The sequence below is a fragment of the Ictidomys tridecemlineatus genome, chromosome 11, assembly GCF_052094955.1.
Source record: "Ictidomys tridecemlineatus isolate mIctTri1 chromosome 11, mIctTri1.hap1, whole genome shotgun sequence".
Classification (NCBI taxonomy): Eukaryota; Metazoa; Chordata; class Mammalia; order Rodentia; family Sciuridae; genus Ictidomys; species Ictidomys tridecemlineatus.
Window position 1 is genome coordinate 3,799,089 of NC_135487.1, and position 8,890 is coordinate 3,807,978.

Consider the following 8,890-nt stretch of genomic DNA (forward strand, 5'->3'; position numbering starts at 1 on the left):
AGAGGGAAGAAAGAGAGGCAGGCAGATCCAGGGTTGTGTAATTTATTGGCAGACTTACTGATAGAAGCCTGGTCATGGGCATCAGCAAGACCAGCTAGATTCTCCAGTTTGAGTTAGAGAGAGGGACGTGTTTATGGCTTAGGACAAAATTGACTTCTTTCTGGCTGGAATGTACCTGGTTTATCTTAATATGGAAGAATCAGGCACATCCCTGGAGCTACAGTCCAGTTGTGGAGCCCCACGTGTGACCCTAATGGTTTTATCTGCTCCTGGTTTGCTGGGAAACCTTGCAGGAAAACCCAGCTGGGGTCCCTCGCTGACACTCGTGGCAGTTATGGCACAGAATGGCTGGGTGCATCACGCTGAACCCACACAATGCCATCGATCATGCTGGCCCACATTTCTTGTCCCTTATAAGTCCCACTGTGGCCTCTCTGGCTTCTTTCTACCTTATAATGTTTCAATGTCAACTTTAAACAATAATTGTCCCATTCTCTCAGCCCAGTTTGTCCTTCACATACCCCAGAGCAGGAATCTGATGGGTCTACTTCTTCTCTATATATCAGGGCAACGTAGAGCCCATGGAGTGACTGCCCCCGGATCAGGGTCCTGAGGTCCAATCAAATATGACCAAGGGTCAATGTCATATGCTACAAAACTGCCCATGGATGGTCTTTGCCAGAGGCTGTGAGCAGGGCATGGGGTGGTCATTTAGAGTCATTCTATAACCCTCTCCATTACGTTGTAGCCACGTGGTTCAGGGACTCCACCTCAGCTGGCAGGAAACAGAAACCAAGGGAGGTTGTTCCCTGCCCTCCGGTGTGTGTTTTTGGTCAGAGAATCCAAGGTAGGGTCAGAGCACGGTGTTTCCCTGTGGCAGGGATTGGTCCAGAGATGGGTTTATAAATCAGTTCCATATTTTCTCCTGGGCACTGCTGAGAGGAAATGCCATTGCTCTTAAAGCAGGGTCGAGGGGAGAGGTGGTCTCTTTTCCTGGAACATGACTGTGCGCAGATGGCTGAGCCTCGAGCTGAGGCTTCCGCCCCCAGAATGATAGCATTGGCCTAAGAGGGCGGAACCAACGCAGGGCAGGGGAAAGGATTTGGAGCCATAGATTAACCAGGTCCCTGGAGCCAGGCTTTCTCTCCACCTCCAGTCATATGACCTAATACATCTCCTTATTGTTAAAGCCAGTTTGTGTAGGGTTTTTGTGATTTGCAGCTAAAAGCATGGCAGAGGGTATGGCTGGAGGGAAGGTGAATTTGTGGCCACAGTGGGCAATGAATGTGTCATGGATTTCAAATTCTACATGTCGCACAGGGACCAGGTCAGCTTCAGAGGATTAGGCAGTCACTTAGGGCCTGTGCTTGGCTTAATGCTCTGTTGTCACTGTCTTCAAATTCCTAATAATGTTATAACAAAGGGTCCCCGGTTTCATCTTACCCAGTCCCTGCAAATTATATAGACAGTCCTGGGGAGGTGATAGGTACAGAGAAGAGGGGTTGTGTAAACTGTTAAGCACTATACAAAGCATTATTTATTGCTATTTGTAAGCCTCTTCTCCTTCTCCTTAGGGACAAAGGACTTTATTCGAGTCTCTTATGTCTAGTGTCATGGGTCTTGCTGCCAGGAATTCTTCTGCCCATGTGGTCCAATTCTCTGTGCCTAGTCCCCATCACCCTCTGCATGGCTAGAGGATTCCTTACTGATAGAAGTTTCTTTTCTGTTTCTAAGAATTTGGGGGAAGTATATGAACAAAGTTAAGTCTTAACTGTTTAATTAACACCTAAACCAACAAGCAAAGCAAGCACACATGCACACGCACACGCACAAACGACCGTATTTGCTGGGCCTCAATTAAAACGTACTGCTCGATTTGGATCTTCCTCTGTCTTTTTAGGGATCTATTTTAGGCCCATGGGCTCAATTGCCCTACCTTCATCCGTGTGTGTGTGTGTGTGTGTGTGTGTGTGTGTGTGTGTGTGTGTGTGTCCCCACCGGATATGGGCTCACGTGTCTCAGGTGGAGAAAATGGCTGATTGCACCCGTCCTTGCCTCCTGCTAATGCTGTTGCTGAGTGAGTGTTACTTTGGAGATAATTAATGTGTCCCATTTTAGTGCAAAAATATACCTTGTCCCAGGTCACATGACGAATGTAACCATAAAAAGTTTAAAATGCTATTATTTAAAATTTATTTTCTCATAAAAAATGGTTCCTGAAATGATCATAATTTGAATAACTTACTCTATAGTTATAATACATTATGCCTTGGCCCAGGTCCAGGCTGGGTAATCCGGGAGCCCAGCAAGATCCGTCCTGGACAGAGCAGCCCGTCTCTGATAGTACCTCGAAAAGGTGAGGCTCAGTACTTACATGTCTGTTCCATTTGCATCAACCTGAACCCACAGCTGCAGATCAGCCCATTTTACAGTCTCTCTCTTCTCCACCCCTAAGAGGGCATTTCTTTGTGAAGTTATTTCATGAGGTTAAAGTGGGCTTTAATTCTTGGCTATATAATTCTTGGATGTTTAACCTTCACTTTAAGGGATACCCCTCCACAACTCTCCCCCCCCAACCCGTGCTTGTCTGACCTGAGAGTGGTCTGAAGCTCACGGGTTCAGGGAGGGAGTCCATGTGGGGCACCACTTACTGCAGGGCAATGGTCTGCGAAACCTTCACTGCTCTGGTGTAGGGTGAGGGCAGGGGTCACCTCCTAATAGAGCTGCAGCTCTGCTAATGATGGCGGGGATGCATGCCAGTCCCTGCCACGTGCCCCATGTCCTTGACGCTGCTAACGATGGCGTCTTGTGGCATGCCGGGCACTGTGCTGGGAGCTGCATGTGTACATCTTTCCCAGCAATCAGCTACCCCCTGGTGAGTGCGGATCAAGGCTCCCATAAAGGAGCTGCTGTCTGGGACTGGCTGCTCAGTCCAAAGCCTGGACAGTGCATTTCTTCCTATAGCTCCTGTAACTATAAAATCTGTGGCCCAGAGCACTTCGAGTTCATCATCTTACAGGTGTGGAGGAAATGGGCCTTCTTGGCCTACGATCAAGGGCTCAGCAGGGCTGCGTTCTTTCCAGAGCCTCCACGGGAGAATCCATTTCCTTTGTCTCTTCCGGCTCCTGGAGGCTGCCTGCATCCCTTGGTTTATGGCTCCTTTCTCCATCTTCAAGGCCAGTGGCACTTTGCTTCAGATCTCTCCCAGATCTCTCGAATTTCCTTCCCTGCCTCTGGCCCTGCTGACTGTCCCTTGGAAGGAGCCTGTGAGCACATGGGGTCCTCCAGATAATCCAGGAAAATCTCCCTAACTCAAGGTGTTTCATTTAATTGTGTCTGCAAAAATCCTTGCCATGCAAGGTAACATCTTCCCAGATCCTAGGGATTAGGATATGCTATCTTTGAGGGCCATTATTCTGTCTAATACAGAAATCACCATTATTAGCCTCACTTTTCAAGTAAGGAGACTGAGGCTCAGAATGACTTGACCAAGATCTCACGGCCTGTGTGAATACCTGAGATTTGCACGAAGGTGCTTCAGAGTCTGGCTTACTCATTTGGGTCGGTGAACACTCTTTCTGCAAAGCACACACTTTCCCCGGGTGGTTAGCAGGTGGTTGTATTCCCCGAACCCACATGGGGTCCTGGCCAGTGTCAATCTGAGTAAAATTCTTCCATGCTGGCAGTCATATGCAGATCTGCAAGTTAAGGCCAGGCTTCAGAAAATGTGCTCCACTTCCCTAACCAAGGGGTCATGCTGCCCCGGTCGCCCACTGCCACACCTGGCCCCCATCCCTATTTGCTCTCTATGCTAAGTGGGGCTTTGCTCCGCCTCTCACAGTGTGGGCCATGCCCTGCAGTAGCTGCATACCTGAGTGCTTGGTGGACAGGCAGGATTCCAGTCCTGCCCCACCCCTGCCAAATCAGGACTGCACTGTGACCAGTTCCCTTGGTGATTCCTGTGGACATTAAAGTTTGAGGGCTCAGCCTCCAGGACCACATGTGCCATCTGCAGTGCCTGCTCACCACACCTATTTCTCCTTTTTCCCTACCCCCTCTGCAGGTGTCTGGGGCTTGGATTCCTGCAGCCTGGGAGGAAGCATTAGGGAAATGTCTAGGTTGCTCTTTCTATCTCAGCTTCTTCGAGCTGGCAGCAAAAGAGGCCCTGCCTGGCAAGCTTAGCTGGGTCCTGCAGCTGGGTGGGGGAGGCGTAGCTGTGGCTGCATGTCTGGGGACCCAGCCGGTTCTATTGGCTGCTGCCTCTCTCCCAGGTGGACAACTGGCTGTCTGGGGCAGCACTAGGCACCTTGTCCCTCCTCCTGCACACCAGCAACCTCAAAAGGCAAAGGGAAAGATGTGAAATAACTTTGACCTTGGTTTAGGCAGATTCCTCTCTGAGAGTGCTTCAACATGTTGGCCTGGTACGTTCCGAGCACTGTGGAGTTTTGGCAGAGTGGCCGCTAAGTATTTTTAGTTCCTTCCTCCTTAATGTTTGCCAGAAAACCACAGTCATTACTCATGAGCAGGAGAAGTTTCCTCCCTCCCTGTCTCCAGAGGAGTCCGGGCTCACCCTCAGATGCCCACCGAGGCATCTCTGTCCTGGGATTTACACCGTCTCTGAAATCTGTGCCATACTAATCCCTACAACAAATCAGAAAGCTCTATGGTTTTTAAAATAGAATTGTCCTTAAGCTTTCCTCCTTAATCAATTCTTTCAAGTTCTAGTAAAGTATGCATATCATAAAATTTACCATTTTAACCACTTTTCAGTGCACAGTTTAATGGCATTAAGTTTGTTCATATTGCTCTACAGCCATCACCATTGTCCCTCTCTAGAAATTTCCACCTTGCAAAACTAAAGCTCTGTCCCCACTAAACGTGACCCTCCTTTGCCTCCCTCAGCCCCTGGCAGCCACATTCTGCTTTCTGTCTCTGTGACCCTGGCTGCTCTCAAGACTGCATATGAGTGGAACGCTATAGTATCTGTCCCGTCTCCAAGGTTCATCCACAGTGCAGCGGTGCAGCACCCTAGCTTCCCCTCAGTCACTCACCCAATTGATAGACAGCTGCTAAATTAAAATGCAACTGCATTTTTCTTTTAGGCAAGTAGCCTCTGATGAGTCCTGCTAAGGAGGGCAGGGTCTGTTTTCGGAAAAGGGCTGGCATCTGAGGTGTGGACCCAACACAGGGCACCCCGTACCTTTTTCATGGGGTGGTGTGGGGAAGCCCGCTGGGCACCCCCTGCCTGGGAGTGAAGAAACCCACAGTGTTAGGCGCAGGCCCTCCTTCCACAAATACGGGGACGACACTTTTGTCTGCCAAGGGGAGAGTTCCTGCACCCTCAGCATCTTCAATCCTGGTACCCGTGTGGATCTTAGTTTAATGGCAGTGCCTTCTAGACCGCAAGGGACAGGCTCCCTCAGAAAAACCTCCCTTACTGGTGGAGGCATGATAGCCTGAAGGATCTAGTTCAGTAGACACACGATTCTTTTGTGATGCACTTTCCAAATGAAGCGCACACTTTGGGATTAATTAAACTCTTTTCTAGCTGCCTGCCAGTGTAACCTTTCTTTTATGCTTCTTAGGGGGGAACACGAGTAAAAAGTCAAATCTATTATGTTCATGACTCGGAGGGAAAGATCTGGGACAAAATTACCTTACACACTGTTTTTTGCTTTAAAAAGAATTCCGAGTCCTGGATCAAATAGAGAACTGTCTGAGCGATGTGTTAGCTGAGCAACAGATTCACCGGGGAGAGGAGTGCTTTGGGAATAAAGCAGTAGGAGCCAAGGGGAGTTGACACCCACGACAGTGTGGACCCCCAGTTTCTTGGCACACCGAGGGAAGGTGCTAAAGACTAAGTGGAGGCTGAGCTCTGGCTGTCTAAGCCTTAGTCTGAGTTCTTGCCTCAGCCTTGCTGCGTTCTTGAGTGCAGGGCATTTAATTAATTTTACAGTTAATTCTTTCCACCGTTCCATTTTTGACAAAGTGTCACTCTCCAAGTTCTCAGCTGGCTGGGAAAAATCTGTCTCAGTCATTACCCTTGCTCAAGCACAGACAGGGTCATCTGGGCCCAGCAGGAGACGCAGTGAGGAAGAGCAGCAGGCAGGGAGCAGATACAAGATTCCAGCCCGTGGACAGTTTCCTGGAAGAGGCTGAGACCAGGGGCTCCACAAGCACCGTCCACAGCTTCCCTTTTCCTGATATCAGTCAGTCTGCAGAATCTTCGTGAAAAATGCTCGCCTTTTTTAAAAAATATTTTTTTAGGGTTGGGGATGTGGCTCAAGCGGTAACGCACTCGCCTGGCATGCGCGGGGCTCTGGGTTGGATCCTCAGCACCACATAAAAATAAAATAAAGATGTTGTGTCCATCGAAAACTGAAAAATAAAAAAAAGTTTAAAAATTCTCTCTCTCTCTCTCTCTCTCTCTCTCTCTCTCTTTCTCTTTCATATATATATATATGTAAAAATTGTTGTTAGACCTTTATTTTATTTATTTATATGCGGTATTGAGAAATGAACCCAGGAAGTGCGCTACGGCTCAGCCCCAGCCCCAAATGCTTGCCTTTTAAGAACTTATATATACAGATCCTTTAGATCAAAGTAATGCACACTAAAAAGTAGGAAAGAGATAATAATGCTGAAAAGCCTTATGCTCATTCTAGCCCTCTCTCCCCCAAACAACCTTAATCATTTCTTGCTTTAATTCTTTTGGAATTTCTCCTGCCGCTCTATAATCATACCTCTATTGTTTGCTTTATCAATTTTGGACAATATCTTTTGACTCCTAAATAGAAAGATGAAGATTTAGCTTACATACCCTACTTCTTCCTCATTGTCCTCTGCTCTCCCTTTATTTTTACAATGGCTTTATTAAGATATAATTCGCATACCACATAGCTTACCCTGTTAAAGTGTGCAGCTCAGTGGTTGCAAGTATACTTGTAAAGTCGTGCAAGCAGCTCCAGACCCAGTGTGCACCATTCTCCAAACCTAGAACATACCTGAAAATGTGACCCCCTCTCCATTATTGCTCCCTCTTACGTCCCCACTATCCTGCCTCAACCCCTGAGGCTTCTAATTTCCCATGTTCTCGTCGACTTCGCCCAAGTGCCTCTTCTCTTTTCTTGTAGCCATTCTGTGGATATGAAGTGCCATTGAACGTGTTTTTGATCTGCATTTTCCTAATCGTTAATGATCCTGAGCATTTTTTATAATTATATTGGTCATTTGTATGTCTTATTTGGAAAAAATGTCTATGCAAGTCCTCTATTGTATATATATATATATATATACGTGTATATATAAATGTTATATTATATGTATGATTACTTATGACTTTGGTGCTGGGGATTGAACTCAGGGACTCATGCATGCTAAGAAAGTGCACTACCTCTGAGCTACATTCCTAGTCCTTGACAACTTTTAAATTGAATTACCTTTTTTTTAAGGGTTGAGAATTCTTTGTATATTTGAATACTGGTCCCTTAACAGATATATGATTTGAATTCTATTTTCTCCTATTATAGGTTATCTTCTCACCCTTTTTGGGGGAGGGTATCAGGGATTAAACTCAGGTGCACTCAGGGTCTCACTGAGTTGCTTAGTGCCTCACTGTTGCTGAGGCTGGCTTTGAACTCGGGATCCTCCTGTCTCAGCCTCCTGAGCCTCTGGGATTACAGGCATGCACCACTGTGCCCGGCTGTGTGTGTGTGTGTGTTTCTTTCTTTTAAAAAACCTTTTTTAGTTGTAGATGGACATGATACCTTTATTTATTTATTTATTTTTATTTTAAAGAGAGAGAGAGAGAGAGAGAGAGAGAAGTTTTAAAAAATATTTATTTTTCAGTTTTTGGCGGACACAACATCTTTATTTGTATGTGGTGCTGAGGATTGAACCTGGGCTGCATGCCAGGAGAGCGCACTACCGCTTGAGCCACATCCCCAGCCCTTTATTTATTTTTTTAATGTGGTACTGAGGGTTGAACCCAGTGCCTCACATATGCTAGGCAAGCACGCTACCTCTGAGCCACAACCCCAGCTCCACACAATACTTTTTATATGAATCTGATTTGTTAGTGTTTGATTTGCTAGTGTTGCTAGTATTTGTTAGTGTTGCTGGGTTTGATTAGCTAATATTTCATTGAGGGATATTTGTATGTGATTTTCTTGCATTGCCTTTGTCTGGTTTTGGTACCAGGGATACTGGTCTTATAGAATGAAGTGAAGGTATTCCCTCCTGCTTTGTTTTTTTGAAGGAGTTTTTGAAGAATTGGAGTTAATTCCTCTTTAAATGGTTGGTAAGATTCAGTGAATTTGACTTGGACTGTGTGTGTGTCTGTGTGTGTGTGTGTGTGTGTGTGTGTGTGTGTGTGTGTGTGTGTTGGGGGACAGTTTTTGATGACTAAGTCAGTCTCTTTACTTGTGACAGGTATATTAGATTTTCTATTTCTTCTTGAGTCCCTTCTTGAGTTTTCTTTCTTCTCTCAGTGTTTGATATTTACATTATTATTTTTAAATTCTTCTGTCAGTCACCTTTCTAACTTTAAAGAATAGGATTATATTTTGATCTCTTGTATATCAGCTGTCCACAATTTCTTTCTTCTTCTTTTTTTTTTTTTTTTCTTCAGTACTGGGGAGTGAACCCAGAGGTACTCTACCACTGAGCTACCTCTGAAGCCCTTTTTATTTTTTTGAGACAGATAAATTTGGTTAGGCTGGGCTCAAACTTGTGATTCTCCTACCTCAGGCTCCAGAGTAGCTGGGATTACAGGCATGCACCACCACGCCCCATAACTGTCCACAATTTCATCTGCCCTCTGCTTTGTTGGACAAAGACCTTTACACTCCACCCTTTCCTTCCTTGTTCTGTATCATAACTTCTGTCCACA